General features: G+C 41.4%; 1 pseudogene; it reads right to left on the bottom strand.

Annotated features, from left to right (window-relative positions):
- Positions 1–549: 549 nt before the first annotated feature.
- LOC104990229 overlaps positions 550–25,793 on the bottom strand; it is a 188,538-nt pseudogene continuing 163,294 nt past the window's right edge.

Raw genomic sequence — 25,793 nt, 5'->3', positions numbered from 1 at the left:
GGTTACTTTCCTTCATGTTTCTTACTCTGCTTTTGGAATTTGCTTTTTTTTTTAATTACAGAAAAGAAAAAAGTTTGGAAAAGTACAGGAAGATGCATATGAAGAATAATGATCATTCATAATTTCATTTCCCAGAGGCAGCTACCATTAACATTTTAAATTTCAGGGTTTTTTCCTAAGCATTTTTATTGGCATCTGGAATCAAATAATAAATACATATATGTATATATATTGTTTTCTCTATGTAACATGATATATTTAAAAGTTCTTACAAACTTTTATACAAACAGATGATTGAAGAAATCATAAAATGTAAATTAAACTCATCCTGCCACCTAGATGTACACAATTTTTGTTCTGTGTACTTCCAAGGAAATGGCAACCCACTCCAGTATCCTTGCCTGGAGAATCCCAGGGATGGGGGAGCGTGGTGGGCTGCTGTCTATGGGGTTGCACAGAGTCGGACACGACTGAAGCGACTTAGCAGCAGCAGCAGCAGCAGCAGTACTTCCAAGCTTTCTTTTTTTCAAGCTTCAGCAACTTTTATTTTCACGGGTAAGAGAATCCCTGCCACCAGGGGCAAGAAGTGGGAGCTGAGGACCAACTGTTAGGTTCTGTGCCCAAGACACAGGCTGCTGCCTGAAGCCTACTCTCCATACAATCATTGACAGCAAGGCCCTCATAGGAGGCTCCGGCCAGAGTCAAAGGCAGCTTCTGAGCAGCCAGGAATTGGGTAGCTGACTCCAATTTTTGCCAGTGACCTAATGTATACTGGGGGATAGAGTTCTGGTGTAGATGGACCAAGCAGTGACTTGGTAGCTCATTCAGTCCTACTTGAGTCGCAGTAGCTTTCTCTGCCTCCTGTTGGAACAGTTCCTGAGATAAGACAGCCCCTGGCTTCTAGTGTCTGTAACCGGGAACCTCCCAACATCACAGTCACTCTGAGGCCAGGGGGGCTTCCATCCTGCTCAGGGAAAGCAATGGAGTCATACACAATTTCCAGGATGACTGGGTCTTCTGAGGATGGCACCAAATGTCCAAATCCCTGGACAGGTAGACGAGCTCCTTGGTACTGCAGATTTGCCACAGCCACAGACACAGCAGTGATGGTACTCAGGGCACAGGCCAGAGGGGCAGCCTCAGCAGAGAGCAGCTTGCTGAGCACTGAAGCTGGAATGGCACTAATAATGTGGTCCGCCTCCAGGCTGCTGTCCCCTAGAGACACCTTCCAGCGCCTTCTGCCTGGAGACTGAGCCCACAGACAGGCTGGCCTTGGAGAACACTGACACCCCTACTAGTCAGGTGGGTGTTGAGGGCCTGGGGCATTGTCTCCAGCCCTCCATGGAGTGACTACTGGCATCATGATGCACTCAGCCTGAGCTTGGCGAGTAAGTGCTGAACCCAGCTGTGGGCCCCACCCTGCCCCCAGCAGCGGCCCCAGTAATATGGAACGATGGGTTTGCTCAGCTTGGAAGAGACTGGGAAACAGGACCTGATGCTGAGCTAATGCTGTGAGCTCAAACACTCCACTGCAAAAGATGTCACCTTAGAAGCAAGGCACGCTGGGCAAGACTGTGTACAGTCTCATCAGGGTCTTTGCCACTAGGGGTGGTCAAATCCCTCAGTCCAGCCCAGAACAGAAGTTTGGAGAAGGGAGGTGAAGGGCGGAGGAGCCCCCTGATGCCAGAGGGCAAGGCAGGTAGAGCACCACCTACATACAGGAATCTGCTCTGGGCACCTGGATGGCCTCCCAGGACAGGCAACACTTCTGAGTTCAAGCCAAGCTCAGAAACCAGGAGCAGGGTCCAGACTCCCAGGGTTGCCCCCCGGCCAAATTCCTTGAGCTCCAAGTTCAAAAATAACACCATCTGGCCCTCATACTGAGCGGATCCAGCCTCCCAGGCGCTCGCTGCCCTCCACCCAGACCACCTGGCGGGGACAGGGGGCCCGGATCAGGTAGTAACTGGCAGCCAAGCCGCTGACCTTCTGACCAGCACAACTACAGTCCAGCCCATGAAGAAACCTGTGGGTGAAGAGGCACCACGAGGGGAACGAGAAAAATGAGGTCTCAGCGCATCACCCCACTGGCGTTCCTGGGGGACAGGGGAGGTGGATAAGGGCCACACCCACGCTATCTGCTCGTGCAGGGCTCGGGGATCCGCTTTCCCTCCCACTCCTCTCAGTCTTTTTTTAATAGTAAAATTAAACAAAACCTTCTAACCAGTTTCTTAACAATAGATCATAACCAAACCAGGTATCTGTAATTTCCTGTTATTAAAAAAACAAAATGTTTAAGGCACATCCTTGCTTATATTTCCTCAGGAGAAACATCTAGAGGTGAAATGCTTGCATCAAACTGTAGTAACATTTTTAATACTATTTCCAAGACTTCTGAAAGGCTGTACAAACACGTAGTCTTACTGAAAGTACCTAAGAATGTTTGTTTCACAAGTGGCAATTTTGAATATTTCTATTAAGCTTAGTTTTGTAATTTAATAGGAAAAAGCCTTTATTGTCTTAAATTGCATGCCTTTGATTACTATCAAGGCTAAGTATTTTCACAGAATTACTATATTTTCTTCTATTTCTAGACTTTACATATTTTTATTGATATGCTTATTCATTATAACCATTTAAAATGTGAGTCAACATTACTTCTTTATCATTTATGTTTTTAATATAATCATTTTTCTCATCTAATTGAATTGGCTAATATTAAAGAATAAAGGTAAATAGTAATTAATACCAGAAGCTTTTTTTCACTTTTTCATACAGTTCATGGGGTTCTCAAGGCAAGAATACTGAAGTGGTTTGCCATTGCCTTCTCCAGTGAACCACATTCTAGCAGTCATGTATGGATGTGAGAGCTGGACCATAAAGAAAGCCGAATGCCAAAGAATTGATGCTTTTGAACCGTGGTGCCGGATAAGACTCTTGAGAGTCCCTTGGACTGCAAGGAGATCCAACCAGTCAATCATAAAGGAGATCAGTCCTGAATATTCATTGGAAGGAGTGATGCTGAAGCTGAAATTCCAATTCTTTGGCTACCTGACGCAAAGAGCTGACTCATTAGGAAAGACCCTGATGCTGGGACAGACTGAAGGGGACGACAGAGGATGAGATGGCTGGATGACATCACCAACTCAATGGACATGAGTTTGAGCAAGCTTCCAGAGTTAGTGATGGACAGGGAAGACTAATGTGCTGCAGTCCATGGGGTCACAAAGAGTCAGTCATGACTGAGCAACTGAACTGAACTGAACAGAAGCTTTGCTCTTATAGTGGTTTTAATGAGACGAAATCTAGTCTTTCAACAACTAAACATGCCTGATAGCTTGAGATTATTTTTTACATATCAATTTCATCTAATCTTATTTCACTAAATTTATCTTTTTTAAATCAGGATGTGTTTCAAATTTCAAATGCCTTTTTAGCATTTATCAATATATTTTTTATTGATAATGTAAAAAGTAATTAACTACTTTTTCTAGTATTGAATCTCACTGCATTCTTGAAATTCATCCTCCTTGACACCTAATATTTGAGTCTGTTCAATCTGTTATGTCCTCATTTTCAAAAATACCAGTTGTGCATATTTTAGACCTCCCTTATTTACCTTTTGTGTCTATAATAAATGATAGAATGACCCCTGTTTCCAAGGCAAACCATTCAATATCACAGTAATCCAAATCTATGCCCCAAACACTAATGTCAAAGAAGCTGAAGTTGAATGGTTCTATGAAGACCTATAAGACCCTCCAGAACTAACACCCAAAAAAAATGTCCTTTTCATCATAGGGGACTGGAATGCAAAAGTAGGAAGTTAAGAGATACCTGGAGTAATAGGGAAGTTTGGCCTTGGGGTACAAAGTGAAGCAGGGCAAAGGATAACAGTTTTGCCAAGAGAACGCACTGGTCATAGCAAATACCCTCTTCCAACAACACAAGAGAAGACTCTACACATGGACATCATCAGATAGTCAATACCAAAATTTGATTGATTATTTTCTTTGAGCCTAAGATGGACAAGCTATATATTGTCAGCAAAAATAAGACCAGGAGCTGACTGTGGCTCAGATCGTGAACTCCTATCGCAAAATCCAGACTTAAACTGAAGTAGGGAAAACCACTAGACCATTCAGGCGTAATCTAAATCAACTCCCTTATGATTATACAGTGGAAGTGGCAAATTCAAGGGATTAGATCTGACAGACAGAGTGCCTGAAGAACTATGGATGGAAGCTTGTAACATCATACAGGAGGCAGTGACCAAAATCAGCACCAAGAAAAAGAAATGCAAAAGGCAAAATGGTTGTCTGAGGAGTCCTTACAAAAGCTGAGAATAGAAGAGAAACAAAAGCAATGAAGAAAAGGAAAGGTACACCCATCTAAACGCATCTAAATGCAGAGTTCCAAAGAATAGCAAGGAGAAATACGAAAACCTTTCTAAGTGATCAATGCAAAGAAATAGAGAAAAACAACACAATGGGAAAGACTAGAGATCTCTTCAAGAAAATTAGAGGAAGGAAATAGCAACCCACTCCAGTGTTCTTGCCTGGAGAATCCCAGGGACGGGGGAGCCTGGTGGGCCACCATCTCTGGGGTCACACAGAGTCGGACACGACTGAAGTGACTTAGCAGTAGCATATGGGAATGTTTCAGGCTTCCCTTGTGGCTCAGCTGGTAAAGAATACACCTGCAATGTGGGAGACCTGGGTTCGATCCCTGGGTTGGGATGATCCCCTGGAGAAGGGAATGATACCCACTCTAGTTATCTGGACTGAAGAATTCCATGGACAGAATAATCCATGGGGTCACAGAGTTGGACATGACTGAACGACTTTCACTTCATTTCACTTCAAGGGAACATTCATGCAAAGATGGGCCCAAGAAGAGACAGAAACAGTATGGACCTACAGAAACAGAAGAGATTAAGAAGAAGTGGTAAGAGTACACAGAAGAACTATACAAAAAATAATAATATATCTTAATGACCCAGATATCCATGATGGTGTGATCATCACTTAGAGCCAGACATCTTGGAGTGCGAAGTGGGCCTTAGGAAGTATCACTACAAACAAAGCTAGTGGAGGTGATGGAATTTCAGCTGAGCTATTTCAGATCCTAAAATATAATGCTGTGAAAGTTCTGTACTCAATATGCCACAAATCTGGAAGACTCAGCAGTGATCACAGGACTGGAAAAGGTCAGATTTCATTCCAATCCCAAAGAAGGGAAATGCCTAAGAATGTTCAAACTAACACACAATTTCACTCATTTCACATGCTAGCAAAGTAATGCTCAAAATTCTCCAAGCTAAGTTTCCAGAGTAAGTGAACCAAAAACTTCCAGATCTTCAAGGTGGATTTAGAAAAGGCAGGGGAACCAGATATCTAATTGCTAACACCTGTTTGATCATAGAAAAAGCAAGAGAATTACAGAAAAACATCTCCTTCTGCTTCATTGACTATGCTAAAGCCTTTGACTGTGTGGATCACAACCAGCTGTGGAAAATTCTTAAAGAGATGGGAATACCAGACTACCTGACCTGCCTCCTGAGAAATTTGTATGCAGGTCAAGAAGCAAACATTAGAACCTGACATGGAACAATAGACTGGTTCCAAATTGGGAAAGGAGTATGTCAAGGCTGCACACTGTCACCCTGCTTATTTAACTTATATCAGAGTACATCATGAGAAATGCCAGGCTGGTTGAATCACTAGCTAGAATCAAGATTGCCCAGAGAAACATCAATAACTTCAGATATGCAGATGACACCACCCTTATGGCAGAAAGCAAAGAAGAACTAAAGAGCCTCTTGATGAAGGTGAAAGAAGAGAGTGAAAAAACTGGCTTGAAACTCAACTTTCAAAAAATGAAAATCTTGGCATCTGGTCCCATCACTTCATGGCAAATAGATGGGGAAACAATGGAAACAGTGAGAGACTTTATTTTGGGAGGGCTCCAAAATCACTGCAGATGTTGACTGCAACCATGAAATTAGACACTTGCTTCTTGGAAGAAAAGCTATGAGAAACCTAGACAGCATATTAAAAAGCAGAGACATCACTTTGCTGACAAAGATCCACGCAGTCAAAGCTGTGGTTTTTCCAGCAGTCATGTATGGATGTGAGTTGGACCATAAAGAAGACTGAAAGTGAAAGTTGCTCGGTCCTGTCCAAGTCTTTGTGACCCCATGGACTATTCTCTAGGCCAGAATACTGGAGTAAGTAGCCTTTCCCTTCTCAGGGGATCTTCCCAACCCAGGGATTGACCCCAGTTCTCCCACATTGCAGGCAGTATCTTTACCATCTGAGCCACAAGGAAGACCAAGAATACTGGAGTGGGTAGCCTATCCCTTCTCCTGGGGATCTTCCTGACCCAGGAATTGAACCAGGGTCTCCTGCATTGAAGGCAGATTCTTTACCAGCTGACCTATAAGAGAAGCCCTAAAGAAAGCCGAGCACTGAAGAGCTGATGCTCTTGAACTGTGGTGTTGGAGAAGACTCTTGAGAGTCCCATGGACTGCAAGGAAATCAAACCAGTCAATCCTAAAAAAAAGTAAATGCTGAATATTCATTGGAAACAATGATGCTGAAGCTGAAGCTCCAATACTTTGGCCATCTGATGCAAAGAACTGACTCATTGGAAAAGACCCTGATGCTGGGAAAGATTGATTGCAGGAGGAGAAGGGGAACACAGAGGGTGAGAAGTTTGGATGACATCACCAACTCAATGGACATGAGTTTGAGCAAGCCCCAGGAGATAGTGAAGGACAGGGAAGCCTGGTGTGCTGCAGTCCATGGGGTCACAAAGAGTCAGACACAACTGAGCAACCGAACAATAACAACAAACCTTTATTCTTATTGCTCCATTTCAGATGATCTTCCAAGCCATCCATTCTATCTTTGCTTGAGTTTGTTATTTCTCTACCTTTTGTTACTTTCATTCTGTAATGTGTACAGTTTCTTTTCTATTCCTTCTGAGCTTTTCCAACTGACTTTTCAGATTATCCTGTTATCATATAATCATTTGAGCTTTTCTTATTTTTAGAATGACATTATCTATACTTTATTGGATAACAAAAAAGAGAGAATTACTAAAGTGAACCCTTCCTATCTTTCTTCAGGCAATTTATTTTACAACATATATCGTTGATTTCCTTTTGTTTAATACTTTTACCCAATTTTGTATAATTTATCTGCTAGATTCCAGATGAAGAACATCCTGTGGAAGAATACGATGTGACCTGGCAATCTGCAGTTTCCCCTTTGATCTCCTTTACCTTCTCACTATCTTATTGACCTAGGGAAAAGTATAATAGAAATGGAAGGAAGGAGAAAGCAAGTCACAGAGGGTTATAATGAAAAATACAGACTCTGGAACTTCCCAGGTGGTGCTAGTGATAAAAAAAAAAAATGCCTGTCAATGCAGGAGACAGAGGAAACACAGTTTCAATTCCTGGATCAGGCAGATTCCCTGGAGAAGGGCATGGCAACCCACCCAGTATTCTTGCCTGGAGAATCCCATGGATGGTGGACCCTCACGGGCTACAGTTCATAGGGTCACAGAGAGTCAAACACAACTGAAGGAACTTATCAGGCATGCTACTTACTAGCTCAAGGTTCGGTAACTAGTATTTTTACTTCTGTATCTTTTTTTTTTTCCATCTGTAAAATGGGGATAGTAATAACTGTTTGATAGGTTATGAAAATTTAGCAAGATAACATTTAGTCTCGAGTAGCACCTCTCACATACTAATTGTTGTATAAAGGTTAACATTATTAACTATTATATGGCCCTGTAACCTCTCTGATGCAATCTGTAACTGCAACTTTCCTTTTCTTGGGTTCCTCTACCCTACCCCAGGTACCTACTTCAACTAGGAGGGCTGTTCAGAGAAAGTAGAAATGCCTGGAAATGCCATAATAAGGTATATTGTTCAGCTGTACTTCCTTGCATTTTTGTGGTTTTGAACCAAGTCTCTACAGGGACAGTCCACATCTCCCATAAGAGTTCCATTCCTTATTTTGCAGGTCAAGAGTACCTCTCAGCTCTCAGCAAAATCTGGCCAGTGCTTTATAATTTGAGGTTGTTGTAGACATTATCCCTTCTTTTATTGTGATGATGTAGATGATGACTTATATTCTTCCTACCATTTCTGTCAGTTATTAAGAAAATGATGAGAATATACATGCCTTAACTCGAAGATTTCCTAACAGAAATCTGGAATAGTTTTAATAGCTTAAGAATGATCTGAAAGAACTCACATGTGAGGTACTCCAGGCTGAAACCTAATAGTGAATCCTTAAAATCTAGAGTGATCATTACTTATATTTGCTACTTAAGGTTTTTAGTAGCTGGTATTTTCAAAATTTCACTTCACATTTTTTATTTTATCACTTCTATGTTTAATTGCTTTAATATTTCTGTTCTATCCCTTCATTCAAACACTCTGTATGGGTGGTCTCTCCATTATTTGCATTGCCAGGATTTGAGATATTTACTGGTCTTTCCAAAAAGCCTACTCGTGGCTTTATTTTTATGCTTTTATCCTATATTTGATTCTATCTCTTATTTTCCTTAGCTTAATTTCTAGTTTGTCTAGAGTTTTTAATAGAATACCTGGTCTATTTTTATTCTTTGTTGTTAATAAACCATTTGCAGTGAATCATTTTACTCTGAATATAGCTTGGTGATTCTACATTATTTTGTTTGCATAATTAAGGACAATGAAATATTCTATGAAAAGACTAAACATTAACTATTCTCAGTTTTTGCTTATAGGCTAGTTCAATTTTTGGTTGATTATAATAATTCTATTTTGTTAAAAACACTACTTTCATGGGTATAGAAAGTGAAAGTGAAGTCGCTCAGTCATGTCCGACTCTTTGCGACCCCATGGATTGTAGCCTACCAGGCTCCTCTGTCCATGGGATTCTCCAGGCAATAGTCCTGGAGTGGATTGCCATTTCCTTCTCCAGGGGATCTTCCCAACCCAGGACTTGAACCTGGGTCTCCCAAAATGTAGACAGACGCTTTACCGTCTGAGCCACCAGGGAAGCCTTCATGGATATGTGTGTGTGTGTGTGTGTTAGTCGCTCAGTTGTGTCTGACTCTTTGCGACCCCATGGACTGTAGCCCACCAGGCTCCTTTGTCCATGGGATTCTCCAGGCAAGAATACTGGAGTGTAATAATACATATTTTTGCAAAAATCTGAAAAATTCCTAAAAGCAGGAAGGATGCTTTGTGCTAAAGAATCTAGAATACATTTCTTAATATCCCCTGACTTTAAAAAGTTAATTATTTTCAAAACACTGTAATATTCAGCATCAATAACCTGTGACATTAATTGTGGTAAATGGACAGGCATAGTCAAAAAGGGCTAACATTAAATCTTATCTTTGTTCATTGCCCTCCAATGATCTCAGGTTTCATTTTATTGTGAAAAAAAAATCTGTCACTTTTGAAAATCATGTTAATTTCACTTGTATCTTAATGAAAGATATACTTGGCATTATGTATCATTGTAGGGGGGCTTCCGTGGTGGCTCTGATGGTAAGAACCTGCCTTCAATGCAGGAGGAGGTCTGGGTTCAATACCGGGTTGGGAAGGCAATGGCTTCTCACTCTGGTATCCTTGCCTGGAGAATCCCCATGGACAGAGGAGCCTCGGGCACTACTGGGGTCGCAAGAGTTGGACACGACTGAGTGACTAACGCTAACCATCACAGGCAAAGAATTAAATTGTTTCCTCCATAAAGCTATTGTGAAAAGATGATGAAATGGTTAAGATCATGGTGAAATGGTTAAGAGAAGGCTGACAAAAGCCAGCCACTGGAGATAGCTATCTTCTGCTGGGAGGCTGTGCTAAGGAAGTGGAGATCTTCCAGGAACAGTGTTAGGAACTTGACATATGCTCATCAAGAAACTGTGTGTAGAAATAACCAAAAATATGTGCTCAAGTAACTCGTCCTCTTTGCAGTAATCTGAAGTTCATTTAGACTGTATGCAAATTGTCCTGTCATAATGGCTAATACTGAAAATATCAAACTTACCATCAGGTACCAAATTCCATACATGCAAAATTTCATTTAATCTTCAAGATAACACTATATGATTTTATGAATATGATAGACCGAACTAAAAAATAACTACTCCCACTGCAAATGCTTAGAAATTCTGGAGAAAGAAAAAGCATTTTTAAATACATTATTGAGGTTGTTAGGAAAAATAAGAAAAAGCCTTGAGCATAAAATAAAATAGTGGGAAATACACACACATTGACACTGCGATAGCCAGGGCTCAACAGGACTACTATGCAGGAGGAGACAGAACCAGGGAGGTCTCCTCTAATTGCCAGGGGCTCAGGTCCTAATGTCCATGCAGGTGATCGGACCTGCATGAGATCAGAAATTGAAATGTAAATCCTTGGATAAAGCCAGGACCCTCAAAGTGCTATAGCCTTAGGAAATGGGGAACAGATAAAAATCTGCCTACTGTCACAGGGAGATAGCAATAATATTTTTACTATCTTGGATTTTGGATATGTGTTTTTTTAAATTACCTCAATCAAAACCTCAAGCCTATATTATCTGGAGGTTTGAGTCCAACTTATAATGCCCATAAGTGATGAAAATTCAAGCTGGTACCAGAGAGACAAACAGTATGAGAAAATGAAAACCTGCTCTGAATCAGTGCCATGGGAAATGCCTACAGGGGGAAGAAATGACATACATGAGGGTCCCAGTCAAAAATGATGACATATGCTAGAAAATAAGCAGTGGACAGAATAAGTAAAATGAATAGCCTCTGAGAATGACAAATAATTGGAATAAGCTTAGAATGCCTGAAGAGATAAAAGAATGGAAACAAACACAAGGAATCACAAGAAATACAATAAATCTAGAAATAGGACTTCTAGAAATGCATATGCTTTTCACTGATATTTAAAATCTAGTTGAGGTAAAAAACAATTAACTCAATCCAGTCAATGTATAATCAATTAAAAAAGAGCTGAGGAAATAACCCAAGATGTGTAAGTGATAAAATGATACAACTCTAAGAGATGTTAAAAGATGGAGAACAGAAGGAGAGCATTCAACAAATGTCTATTAGGTTTTAAAAAATGAGAATGAAGGAGAGCAATATTCAAAGAGGTAATGACTGTGAAGCTTTCTGAATTAGTAAAATACATGAAATCTCAGATTGAATAAGCACCAGAACTCCTGAGCAGGTTAAACAATATCTATCAAATGGAACAAAAACAAAAACTTCTAAGTTACCAGAAAAGGAAAAAGAGATTACCCAGCAAAGCAATACACCGATAGAGTTCTAACAGCAACACAGAGACCAAGAAAGCAACGATGAAATTGAGTCACAGAAAGGCCAGGTATTTTCTGTTAAGACTGGTAACAAACAGTGGTAGAGTCAGAGCTTAAAGACATCTGATTCAAAGCCCACACTGAGCATCACAGGGCCCCTTTCTGGGTAGTGCCTTAGACAATTATCTTCATCTCATCTTTAGTCGGGGGAGGCTCCCTGTGGCTCAGTCACAGGTGACCTGGGTTCAATCCCTGGGTCAGGAAGATCCCCTGGAGAAGGAAATGGCAATCCACTCTAGTATTCTTGCCTAGGAAATCCCACGGACAGAGGAGCCTGGAGGGCTACAGTCCATGGGGTTGCAAAAGAGTTGGACATGACCACCTCCATCTTTATAGAGAAGGGGGAAAAAATCTAATTTCTCTCAATACTTCAAGAACTGAAATTTTGAGAAAAGCCACATGTGTGCCATTTAACAAATATGAAATTGAACTATTAATATTTATAAAAATTCAAAAGTAGGATCTGGAGTACTGCTTCTAAACAGTAGTGCAGATTATATATTCCATACTGGGTCCAACTAAACTGTATTTAGACACGTCTGAAGGTGAAACACTTGACAATGTCAAGCAAAATGAAAGAAAGTGGGTGGGCTTTAGTGGATAAAAATATTTCCAATTTTTAATTAGGCATGCCATATGTAGTAAATGGAGAAATCTTAATCAACAGATCTCAATTTCCCACATCATCTCTAAAGCATATGATCTTGAATATAAATGAGCTGGGCAACAGATCTTTAGTGAATGTTACACATGTATTTGTAGTCTCAGTAGTAGATGAAATTATTTTTAAAATGAGACAGATTCTTTCACAGCTTGTTAACTCGGTCTGAAAATAATTACCAAAGTGAGGAACCAATGGTGACGTAAGTTGAAATAAATATTTGACCTCCAACAGTGCACACTTTGAAGGATAACACATCCTCACTTACATAAAATTTCTTCATCACAGCTCAAAAAAGGTGAAAGTCACCAAATGTTTAAAGTGCTTTCTACATGTACGGTATCACTAGAAAATGTTTCAATATTACATGGTACAATGTTACATGGTACAAATTTTCTCAGCTACCAGAAAATAGTTGTTCTGAAAGTATTAACACTTTATTTCCTTTATTAAGAAAAGCTATTAAATGAGTGATCGGAGAATGGTCAAAGGACTAGAACAGGCTCAACAGTATACTAATTAAAATTATTTTCATGTAACATTGCAAGCTCACTTTTTAATAAATGAGACACCTACTGGGAGGTGAGTGGTATAGCTGAAGCTTAAACGATTATGTTTAAATCCTTCGTATGACCTTGGAAGTTACTTTAACCTCTGTACTTTCATGTGGATAAAGGAGATAATACTTATTTCAGGCTTTTGGTGAATATTAAACAAGATAAGGTATCAAGAAATCTACAACTAGGAGTCATCTTTATCTCCAATTAAATTGTGCCAAGAGTAAAGCCGATATGGAAGCTGTTGGGAAACTCTCAGGTTCTGGTCCTGACAAGAAAAGCAGGCACTCACACACACCTGAAGCATGTGTAGTATCTGGGTACCCGAGAGAGGCAACCACAGGCCTTATTTTATCTTTATTCAGAATTCCCCAAACCTGTCACTAGAGGTCTGTCCTGAAGAAGACCCAACCTTCACACCAGAGGGAGTTTGTTCTGCCTGGCAAGGCTGCTCATGACACTCTGTACCATGTGACTAGATAGAAATTACAAAACAGCAACCAAAGTCACATTTCAAAAAGTTAATAAGGTAGAAATGGATTAGGACTGAGTGTCAATTTATTCTGCTCCATTTCATGACTTGAGCTGATAGGATAGAGCTTATCAGACAAGTGGCCCAGACATTAAAAGTTTCAGCCTTTGACATTCCTCATGATGCTGAAACAGGAATCTGAGTTCTTGTTCGCAGAACCAAAGAGTGAACTTCACAAACACACAAACACTCATTGTAGCAAGCAAATAGGATTTATTAAAGAGAAGGAAACTACAAAGTTCTCAGCATAGACACTGAGAAAGAGTAACAAGTCCTCCCAAAGGTGGGACTTAACAACAGTTTATAACCTTACCAGTATTAATCTGTACATTTTTGGTTGGCTCCCATTCTTAAAATATGTCATTTCTAACCAGTTTAAAGGTCAAAATGTTTAACTTAAAATCTTTATGGCTTCTCTTGATCCTCAGATTAAGTTGCCACCCTTTTTCACGCCCCTTGGCCACTTTACAGTGGACCAGATGTATTGGCAATGGCACCCCACGCCACTGCTCTTGCCTGGAGAGTCCCATGGACGGAGGAGCCTGGTGGGCTGCAGTCCATGGGGTCGCTAGGAGTCGGATACGACTGAGCGACTTCACTTTCACTTTTCACTTTCATGCACTGGAGAAGGAAATGGCAACCCACTCCAGTGTTCTTGCCTGGAGAATCCCAGGGATGGGGGAGCCTAGTGGGCTGCCGTCTATGGGGTTGCACAGAGTCGGACACGACTGGAGTGATTTAGAAGCAGCAGTAGCAGATGTATGGGCTAGACATGAATGACCACCAGTTGTTTTTCCCTCAGGCATATGGAACAGAAGTTAATTACCACACTTCCTTGGATCTGAGTGCTGATAATTTATCAGTCCAAGGACACATTCCAGGAGTTTGGGACAAACAGTATTAGCTCAAGGTTAATGGAGTGAGATGTTCATTGAAAACAAGACCGAGGTCTCAGTCCTACACTGACTGCCCAGCAATTTCTACCTCAATACTTGGAGGAGGAGGTCCTCAATATTTGGCAATACCCATCATAGACTAGCGCCCTGGGTTTTTTTTTTTTGGCACACCCAAAAAAAACTTGACATTTTTCACCAACCACAGCCCCAGCCCTGACATGTTAGGAAAGGAATGGACCTGGGATGAAGGTCACTAGCTCTTGCCTGTTGCCGTGCGACAGTCACGGGATTTCACTTACGCCAACAGACCTCTCTTCCCAACAACACTCCATTCAGGCAATATAAAGTTACTGAGCACTTACCATACTATCATAATAGTCCTGTTCGAGTGCTCACTGTGAATTCAGGCACAGTACTAAATTCTTTTACAGTTACATCTTGTTGAATATTTCAATAACTTTGTAACTATGTTTTCCATTTCTTATCTAAAGGAGCTAAGGCATAGAATATTTAAACAACTTGACAAATATTCAGTTTGACGCTTTGCCATGTTTTATTCATAAAGAAGGTTACTTGATATGAAAAAGCACTGTCTCTAAATAATCCATCTTTGGTTTGAAAATATCCATAATTCGTATAGATCCCAAAGCAGGAGAGCTTTCCTTTCTGTCATTTTCCTTTTGCTTTTGTATGACCATGTGTTTTCTGTACCAAATATTTAAGAAAGAAGTGAGCTTATCTGTTCATTGTTTTAGAGTTTTGCTAGTCTACTTAGCATTCCTTTTTGAGTATCAAGATTTATGGAACAATAAATGCCATTTAATGCCATGAGCTATTTAGAATTCCTCATCAGTTTCTACAAATGGAGTAAAAATAATTAAAAGATCAAACTTGAAATTATACCAAGCAGCATTGAATATTAGTTTATCCCAATGAAACAGGTTAAATTATGGCACCAGCAAATTTGCTTTTTTTTTTTTTAATAGATGCACACATTTCAGTATAATGTTTTCCGATTGTTTTACAAAAAAAAAGAAGCATGGTCTGATTATGACTATTCTAATCCTGGAAGAAAAAAAAAAATATGAGTAAGACACACTGTTCTCCAACTGCTTAAAATCCAGTTCAGGATACACACATTTATAACTTACAATAAATTTGCTAATAGTTGACAAATGCTCCAAGGAAAATTCAGACAGACTGCTTTTATTCCTCCCCAAAATAGGATACTCTCCTATCAATGTCAGCTAATGACACTTGACAATATAGGAACATATTCATACTCTGCATGAAGCATTGACATTGGAAACAGATTTGTTAATAGAATAACTCCGCATGAGAGTCTATCAGGGCCCTGATAGACTGAGTGCATCTGGAATCTTAAGCCTTTTGTCATGATGATGTTTGTATCTATATCACAAAGGAATGTTTAGTCAAACCTGAGAAAATGGTGAGCCAGGTAAAAAGAGCCCTGAAGGACAGAAACAAACACTCAAAGAAGTTACCTCAGTCTGAGGAGTAATGACTGGAAACGCTCTTCCCTAGCAGGTCTGAAATTAAAAGACATTTGCTCCTTGGAAGAAAAGCTATGATAAACCTAGACAGCATAATAAAAAGCAGAAATGTCACTTTGCGACCAAGCTCCATATATTCAAAGCTATGGTTTTTCCAGTAGTCCTGTATGGATGTGAGAGCTAGACCACAAAGAAGTGTGAGTGCTGAAGAGTTGATGCTTTAAAATTGTCGTGTTTGAGAAGACTCTTGAGAATCCCTTGGGCTGCAAGGAAATCAAAACAGTCAGTCCTAAAGGAAATCAACCCTGAATATTCATTGGAAGGACTGTTGCTGAAGCTGAAGCTCCAATACTCCGGCCACCTGATACAAAGAGCCAACTCACTGGAAAAGACCCTGATGCTGGGAAAGATTGAAAGCAAAAGGAGAAGGAGGTGGCGGAGGATGAGATGGTTAGATAGCATCACTGACTCCATGGACATGAGTTTGAGCAAACTCCAGGAAATAACGGAGGACAGAAAGCCTGGCATGCTACAGTCCATGGGATCACAAAGAGTCGGACATGACTTAGTGACTGAACAACAAAAAGCAGGTCGGAAAGTTATCAGGCGGCCCACAGAGCAAGATTTACTGGACCTCTAGGCCCCAAGCCCGAGCTCCCTGGGTTTAGGGGATTTCACAAGTTTCCTGTTACAAAGACTTCCAAACTCCCTCACTGTCCTGGCTTTGATGAGTCACTGAGCAATGAAGGTTCACTCTGAGATCTGATGATTACGGCCACAGGGAAAAACAGTCTTGGGTCTCCATTCTAATTTGGCATATGGTCTTAACTATTGAGAGAAAAGCATGCTTCTTCCACCCCTGCCTCTAGACTGAAGGAGGATTTCTCACTTATGGAGCAATAAACACAAAGAAGCCAATAGTCACAGAGGGAGAAAGGGCAAGGGGAAAATCTTAGGAAACTGACCATGAACAGACACGAACATGAATTGGAGGATTTCTTTTAAAGCTCAGATCCCTGGCCACTTCCCCTCTCAACCCCTGAATTTTATAGTCTTTTGACCAAAGTTAGCATCAATCATTCACCTTCCTGTTCCCTCAGAGCACATTCTATCTCTATTATAGCATTCCTTTCACTCTATCTTGTAATACAACTTCTCTACCACCAAAACAGATTTTAAATTCAGCCACTCTGACAGCACTGTCCCACCAATGTGCCTAACCAGATCTGCTAGAGCAGCCTCCTATTGGCTTGTCTATTCTACTGTTCCCCCCACCCCCACATACCAGTCTGTTACCAATATGCTGCTGCTGCTGCTGCTAAGTCGCTTCAGTCGTGTTCGACTCTGTGCGACCCCATAGACGGCAGCCCACCAGGCTCCCCCATCCCTGGGATTCTCCAGGCAAGAACACTGGAGTGGGTTGCCATTTCCTTCTCCAATGCATGAAAGTGAAAAGTGAAAGTGAAGTCGCTCAGGCTGCGCCTTTTAAAACAGTGTATCACATTTTAGCTCAAAAACCCTCCGGGGATTCCCATCACACTGAAAATCCAAAGCCCCTTACCACAATCTGAGTGTTGTGTCCACTTCTCCCAGATACCAATCTTATCTTGTTTCCTTTTACTCTTCCCTCACCCGCTCCAGTCATTCAGCCTTCTTGTTCATCTAGCTTGTTTCTACCTCCAGGCCTTTGCACTCTCTGTTTCCTCTGACATTTTCCTTCCAGGTGTCCCTAAGACTCTGCTCATATTATTGAAGTTCCATCTCAAGTGCTACCTCTTCTGAGAGGTCTCCTCTATTCTCTCCATCTAACACTGTACCCTATCATTCATAACCCTCATGTCCTACTTTGCTTCCTAGAGGGATTATTACTGCTCTGATATGACAGTATTTCCTTGCTGTCTCCTATACTCAAAAAGCTTCCTGAGAGCATGGCTGTTAGCTTTTGTCCACTGTTCAATCCTCAGTGCAATGCTGGAACCAGAAGGCAACAGGTGTATAGAAAGTGACTTCTCACAAAAGCAGCATGTTTAATGAGCCAGGAGACTGGAGGCATTGGGAGTTGGCAACCTCAAGAGCACCTTATAGTCAAAAGATCAGTGAACAAGCTTGGAGAAAGGAACTCAGGAGGGATGGAGAGCCCCCTCTGCCATCTTCTGCTCCACAAAGTTGAATTGCATAGAATATTCTGATGACAAGGTCAGTGTCACCCACTGGGCAGTTGGGGGGCTTAAGGAGAGTGCACAGGAATTAACTTGAAAATACTTGGGCACATTTGAGAACACTAGCTGATGGGGGCTTAGTCACCACCTATAGGTCTTAGGCAATTCGCTAATCACCTCTAAGCCTCAGTTTTCTCAGCAGAAAAAAACAAAATCATAATAGGCACCTTGCAGGACTTCATGAATCTTCCTGCAATGAAGGAAACCTGGGATCAATTCCTGGGTCAGGAAGATCCTCTGGAGAAGGAAATGGCAACTCACTCCAGGATTTTTGCCTGGAAAATCCCATGGACAGAGGAGCCTGGCAAGCTACAGTCCATGGGGTCTCAAGAGTCAGACACAACTTAGTGACTAAACCACCACCAAGATTGAATGAAACAAGTTTAATAACCTAATATACATGGGAGGGCTCAGAATATTAGTAAAGGCTAAGCAAATGTTTGATCAACATGAATCTGGTCTCACAAGCAGCAAACTACCAAACCTCCACCTTAGACCTGGAGCAATGAGAGAACCATAGTACTGATGATGAATGGAAACAGCCAGACAAACAACAGCTGCCAGTGAGGCTGTCTCATGGACCCATGTATGGCGTAAATTGAAAATGAATCTGTACTAATGCGTAGGAGAATACACTGGCAGGTATTTCTGTGTCCTTTAAGACCCTCATCTGGGTCCAGCCTGTTCCCAGACAGCACCTGTCATCAAGAGGACCACAGAGCCAGGCATTGTTCCACATCTGACAGTTCAAAAGGAAAAACATCGACTTCCACTTCATTGACTATGCTAAAGCCTTTGACTGTGTGAATCACAAAAAAAAAAAAAAAAAAAAACTGTGGAAAATTCTTAAAGAGATGGGAATACCAGACCATCTTACCTGCCTCCTGGGAAATCTGTATGCAGGTCAAGAAGCAACAGTTAGAATGGAACATGAACAATGGACAGGTTCAAAAGTGGAGAAGGAGTACAAGGCTATATATAGTCACCCTGCTTATTTAACATATGTGCAGAGTACATCATGCGAAATGCTGGGCTGGATGAACCTCAAGTTGGAATCAAGATTGCTGGGAGAAATATCAACAACCTTAGATATGCAGATGAGACCACCCTAATGGGAGAAAGCCAAGAGGAACTAAAGAGCTTCTTGATGATGGTGACGGAGGAGAGTGAAAAAACTGGCTTAAAATTCAGCATTAAAAAAACTAAGAGCATAGCATCCAGACCCATCACTTCATGGCAAATAGAAGGAAATAAAGTGGAAACAATGACAGACTGTATTTTCTTGGGCTCCAAAATCACTACAAATGTGACTGCAGCCATGAAAGTAGAAGACACTTGCACCTTGGAAGAAAAGCTACGACAAACCTAGACAGTGTGTTAAAAAGCTGAGATATCACTTTGCCAACAAACGTCCATATATTCAAAGCTGTGATTTTTCCAGTAGTCATTATGGATGTGAGAGTTGGAACATAAAACAAGCTGAGTGTAGAAGAAGTGATGTTTTTGAATTGTGGTGCTAAAGAAGACTCTTGAGAGTCTCTTGGACTGCAAGGAGATCAAACCAGTCAATCCTAAAAGAAATCAACACTGAGTATTCATTGGAAGGACTGATGCTGAAGATCCAATACTTTGAACACCTGATGCAAAGAGCCGACTCATGGGAAAAGACCCCAATGTGGAGAAAAATTGATGACAGAAGGAGAAAGGGGTGACAAAGGATGAGATGGTTAGATAGCATCACCAATGCAATGGACTTGAGTTTAAGCAAACTCTGGGAGATAGTGAAGGACAGGGAAGCATGGCATGCTACAGTCCATGGGGTCACAAAGAGTTGGACACAACTTAGCAACAACAATACCTAATATGAGCTGGTGAGTATGCTTTGTTAGTTAGGTGGCTATAACTTTTTCCCCTAACCATAAAACACCATCTTTCAACTCTGGTGATTTATACTACGTAAACACAGGAGGGCAGTGAGAGTCCCCAGGCTAAGATTTCTTAATATCCCTGACTCTGGGTATCTTTCGCATCGTTCTAACTTAGATCTAGGAAAGGAATGGCAAATTAGTGTTAAGTGAGGCCACCGTGCCCTCCTGAGCTTGCAGGTTCATCATGGCCCATTTCCCAGAGAGCCCTGACATATCTTCAACGGTGTTCCTGGCTGACACTGTCAATAATCTTAAATTGAAACATAAGAAAAAATCAATTTCCTCTCCCTAAGGATTACTGAGAAAAGAGAAACAGTAACCATCTTTATGTGTCGCCTCAACTCTAGCCATTCCAGCCTGTCCAACTCAAAGCCTAAAGAAGAGAAATTGTTCACTCTGTCCTCTTTCCCTCTTTCCACCTCTCCCTGCCTTGAGTCCCATCACACACTGGCCACCAGCTGCCTAATTAGAGAGAAGAGTCTGTTTCTTTAGCACTCTCCTTCAAAGTGTTAATGAAAATGCTCTATTTTATGTTCTTTCCTTTTCCTAAAAGAAGTACACCACCACAATCCCCTTATGATATAGAAAGATGCTTTACAATTCACAGTGACTGTTCACAAGACAAAGCTATTATCTCACTTCATAGATGAAGAGACGTGGGTTCAGAGAGGTTAAGTGACTTGCTATTTATCGCACGACTAAATGACAAAGCAGGGCTTAAACGCCAAGTCTGAATTGAAACTCAAAACATTTTCCACTTTACCAATGAGCTTACCTGAACAACTAAGATACCTTCAACCCAGCACACATAATATCATTGGCGGTTTTTCTTACTCAAGACTGGAAAAGAGACAACCTGAGCATCTTCTTTGCAAAAGACCATCACGTGCTCAATGGGAAAAGCATGTGGACATAGTTTCAGAGGCGCTGTTCAGCAAGGTTTGAGTTTGTTGTTGTTGTTGTGGCTATTCCTTCAGCAGCAACCCAACTTTCTGTCTTCCATGAAGAATGAAGAGGCCCAGGAAAAACAGGATGTGGTACAAAGGAAACAGGGAATCACTAAAGGCGTGAATAGCAAACAAAAACATTTTTTGTTGAAGTTTTTCCTTTTCCTCCACATGATGGAAATGGTACCTAGGAAGCCAGGAGCTTCTCTGAGTGTAGGTAAGACAGAGGAGCAGAGAGCTGGCAGCACAGAGTCCAGCTCTCTCTGTACCCCACTGACCCTGAGTCACTTACCCCCTCAGCTTCCCTATCTGTCAAGGAAAGATCATCATTATACTACCTAATAGGGTTCTATGGTACCTCGAAATCAGTTTATTCAAAGCCCTGAAATTACTAACATTATCACCCCTTGTGCCAGAAAGAAATCCTAATTAGGACTCTCTCCCCTTTCAGGCCTCACCTTGGTCTGACCTTGCACCCATCAATCCACCTCACTGGCCTCCAGGTCCCTCTTTTGCAGGCAGTGTCAGCAGCTCTACCCACTTCATCAAATCCTTAATAGGATCACAGGGGATAGAATAGCAGAGGGTATTTAGGAAGCAGTCTTTGATCAGGGTCTTCTCCATTCTAGTCAGGTGTTCATATCAAAACGTGAGTTGAGTAACTGAAGTTCTCAAGGCTGTAGCCCAAATGGATAAAATGCAAATGTGTTTGTGTAACAATGGGGGGGGTGTTGTCACACCCATCATTTAATATGCCTTTATTTCTTCCTTTACAAATAGCGTACCTCCTGCTAATCACTTGAGTTATGATGGGGATAAAGTGCTGATGCAACAGGCTGAGCCCCTGCCTGGCCCTGCATGTTCATATAAGCAGTTGGAAGTTGTAGGCAGGAAGGCAGGGTGCACTGCTGGAGGAAGCAAGCTGGTTTTGAAGGGCGGGAAAGGACACAACGGAGATAGTATTTAGGTAGAGATTCAAAGGATGAGGAAGTATTACCACGGCAAAGGAGATGGAGAACCAGCATTAGGAAGACAAGTACAGAGACCCCAAAGGAGGAACAAATATAAAACAAGCAAGAGATCGAAGGAGATCATTGTGAATGGGACTGAGAAAGCAAGGAGGAGGCAGCTGGGGAAGTGGGCAGGGCCAAGCCTGATCAGCCAAGTCAGAGGTTTTGATCTTTATCCTAAAAGCGGTTTTATAGAAATCTACATGTGTAACATTAAAGTTAGCTCGTCTGACACAGTGGCAGAATGGAAGCATGGGGCATGCATGAATGCAGGAAAAGCAGTGAAAGCAGGGCTCCTGCTGTGGTCCAGGCAGACTGTAATAGAGTTCTGTGACAATGAGAAGAGGGAGAAGCGGTCAGACCCAAGAAGGACCTATAAGAAGTTCTAGGTGTCAGCCCTAGAACTTGGCACTAAATTAGCTCTAAGGTGAGAAGGGGAGATGCTGTGTTTCCCCTTGGAATAACTGAGGAGAAAATGGAAGGAGTCTCTGATATTGAGAACGTGCTAGAAGATGAACATGTTTAACCCACTCTGAGGCGTCCATATGAAAGTAGCCAGCAAGCAGTGGAATAAAGTCCAGAATACAGAGAACCCTGAACCACAGCTGAGCTGTATTTGTTTTCAGCTAACATGTGTAGAATTGAGGGGAGATGCTCCCTTCTGATTAGGCACAGAGAAAAAATGACTAACAGAAGCCAGAAGCAGCCAAGACCAGATCACTACTGTGAGTTCCCTCCCTTCTCCATCATGATCCTTCACAGCCCTGCCAATGCCACCCTTCTCCCCGTTGCTTTTATAGCCACAAGTTGGTAACTATGGAGCTTTCAGGTGCTCTTTACAGGTAGAGGGTATATTTCCTTACTGGGATGGACAGTTGAGACAGCAGGAAAAAACAGCAAGAACTAAAACTGTGAGGCTTTCTAACTTTCTCTAAAACTATTGGCTTTTTCTTACATGCAAGGATGACTAAGCTTACAGTTTCGCAGAATTTGCAGCCCTGGGCCAGCATTCTGACCACAGCACTTCCCCAGAACTTCTGCCTGCCTTGGTGGGACTATGTCAATAGCTCTGTTTCTGCTTCTCAGCCAGGTCCCCTCCTCTGTCCTCGGAGTCACAAGCTGATGACCCTTGGGGCTCAGCCAATGTGCCCAGTGTGCCAACAGGAAGCATGAAAAAGTATAAGAAAGTGAATTCATGGTTAAAGATTTCCTTGTCCTTAGCACTTCAACTTAACATCCATGTCTGATTTCAGACTTTGCTGTTTACTCTTAGCTCTGAGTTCTTGCACAAGTTACTTAATCTCCTTGATGAGAGTTCCCTTAACTGTTAAATGGGATGATACTGTTTTCCTCATAGGCTTCTTATGAAGCTGAAAAGAAACATGCTCATCATAAACAATTATATGATTATAAAATGGAAATGACAAATAGATTCAAGGAATTAGATCCAACAGACTGCGTGTCTGAAGCACTATGGACAGAGGTTTGTGATATCCTACAGGAGGCAGTGACCAAGACCATCCCAAGAAAAAGAAATGCAAAAAGGCAAATTGTTGTCTTATGAGGCCTTAAAAATAGCTGAGGAAAGAAGAGAAGTGAAAGGCAAAGGAGAAAAGGAAAGATATACCCATTTGAATGCAGAGTTCCAAAGAAGAGCAAGGAGAGATAAGAAAGCCTTATAAGATCAATGCAAAGAAATAGAGGAAAACAATAGAATGGGAAATATTAGAGATCTCTTCAAGAAAATTAGAGATACCAAGGGAACATTTCATGCAAAGATGAGCACAATAATGGACAGAAATGGTATGGATCTAATAGAAGCAGAAGATATTAAGAAGAGGTGGCAAGAATACACAGAACTATACAAAAAAGATCTCCATGACCCAGATAACCACAATGGTGTGATCACTCAACCAGAGCCAGACATCTTGGAAGTTCAAGAGGGCCTTAGGAAGCATCACTACGAACAAAGCTAGTGCAGGTGATGGAATTCCAGCTGAGCTATTTCAAATCCTAAAAGATGATGCTGTCAAAGTGCTGCACTCTATATGCCAACAAATCTGGAAAACTCAGCAGGGGCCAACGGACTGGAAAAGGTCAGTTTTCATTCTAATCCCTAAGAAAGACAATGGCAAAGAATGCTCAAACTACTGCACAAATGCATTCATCTCACACACTATATTACTAGCAAAGCAATACTCAAAATTCTCCAACCCAGGCCTCAACAGTATGTGAATCGAGAACTTCCACATGTTCAAGATGGATTTGGAAAAGGCAGAGGAACCAGAGATCAAATTGCCAACATCTGCTGGATCACCGAAAAAGTGAGAGTTCCAGAAAAACATCTACTTTTGCTTTATTGACATGCCAAAGCCTCTGACTGTGTGGATCACAATAAACTGTGGAAATTTTTTCAAGAGATGGGAATACCAGACCACCTGACTTGCCTCCTGAGAAATCTGTATGCTGGTCAAGAAGCAACAATTAGAACTGGACATGGAACAACAGACTGGTTCCAAATTGGGAAAGGAGTATGTCAAGGCTGTATATTGTCACCCTGCTTATTTAACTTATATGCAGAGTTCATCATGAGAAATGCCAGGCTGGATGAAGCACAAGCTGGAATTAAGATTGTCAGGAGAAATATCAATAACCTCAGGTACGCAGATGACATCACCCTTATGACAGAAAGCAAAGAAGAACTAAAGAGCCTCTTGATGAAAGTGAAAGAGGAGAGTGAAGAAGTTGGCTTACAGCTCAACATTCAGAAAACTAAGATCATGGCATCCGGTCCTATCACTTCATAGCAAATAGCTGGGGAAACAGTGAAAACCATGACAGACTTTATATTTTTGGGCTCCAAAATCACTGAGGATAGTGACTGCAGCCATGAAATTAAAAGATGCTTGCTCCTTGGAAGAAAATCTATGACAAACCTAGACAGCATATTTAAAAGCAGAGACATTACTTTACCAACAAAGGTCTGTCTAGTCAAAGCTATGGTTCTTCCAGTCATCATGTATGGATGTGAGAGTTCAACTATAAAGAAATCTGAGTGCTGAAGAATTGATGCTTTTGAACTGTGGTATTGGAGAAGACTCTTGAGAGTCCATTGGACTGCAAGGAAATCCAACCAGTTCATCCTAAAGGAAATCAGTCCCGAATATTCATTGGAAGGACTCATGCTGAAGCTGAAACTCCAATACTTGGGCCACCTGATGCGAAGAACTGACTCATTGGAAAAGACCCTGATGCTGGGAAAGACTGAAGGTGGGAGGAGAAGGGGATGAGAGAGGATGAGATAGTTGGATGGCATCACTGACTCAATTGGCATGAGTTTGAGTAGGCTCTGGGAGTTGGTGATGTACAGGGAAGCCTGGCTGCAGTCCATGGGGTTGCAAAGAGTGGTACATGACTGAGAGACTGAACTGACTGAACTGAATCATAAACTATTAGTACATAGAAAGGAAACACTCTCTTTCCATTCTGGAGTATTTTTTCAAGGATGGTCCATGAACTATCTGAATTAGTATCAGGGAGGCTTCTATAAAAATCAGAGTCTAGGATCTTCTCCATTGAGAGTCCACATTTATGTGGCAGAAGAGAAAATCTTATTATTTCCCTCAGTTTGAGGAACCATTTCTGAAAACACTGAAAACTCTGAAGACTCTTTTGATCCTAAATCAGGGTTTCTCAAATCTGGCTGTACATATCAATAATACTCAGGCCTCTACCTGAGTTGAATCAGAACCCAAGAACACGGGGCCCAGGCATAAGTATTTCAAGAAGTACTTCTTTTTTTTTTTTTTTCAATTACAGTCCTTCCTTTTATTGGAGTTCCAAATTTTAAAAACTGAAAGTAAAGCAATCATTCAGTGGTTCAGATAAAAGAAAAGCATCTTTACCTGAGTTACCCATCAGGCCTACTCTGACCTGCTCTAGCTCTTCCCAGAAAACGTTTCTGGGAATCTAAACAAAATGGTTTGCATGTCGACTCCATTAAAAGTCATCTCTACTACAGGGGTCAACTAACTATGAGAACAGTTCTTCTCATATCTATTAAATGTACACAATCCAGTTAGACCTCTTTAGAGGTCTACAAAATGCTCTCCAGAGTAGTTTCTTTGGGGCCCAATAAGGTAGAG

The sequence above is a fragment of the Bison bison genome, unplaced genomic scaffold (assembly GCF_000754665.1).
Source record: "Bison bison bison isolate TAMUID 2011002044 unplaced genomic scaffold, Bison_UMD1.0 scf7180017864172, whole genome shotgun sequence".
NCBI lineage: Eukaryota > Metazoa > Chordata > Mammalia > Artiodactyla > Bovidae > Bison > Bison bison.
The sequence above is the reverse complement of the archived record's forward strand: the minus strand, read 5'-3'. Positions and strand labels throughout refer to the sequence as shown.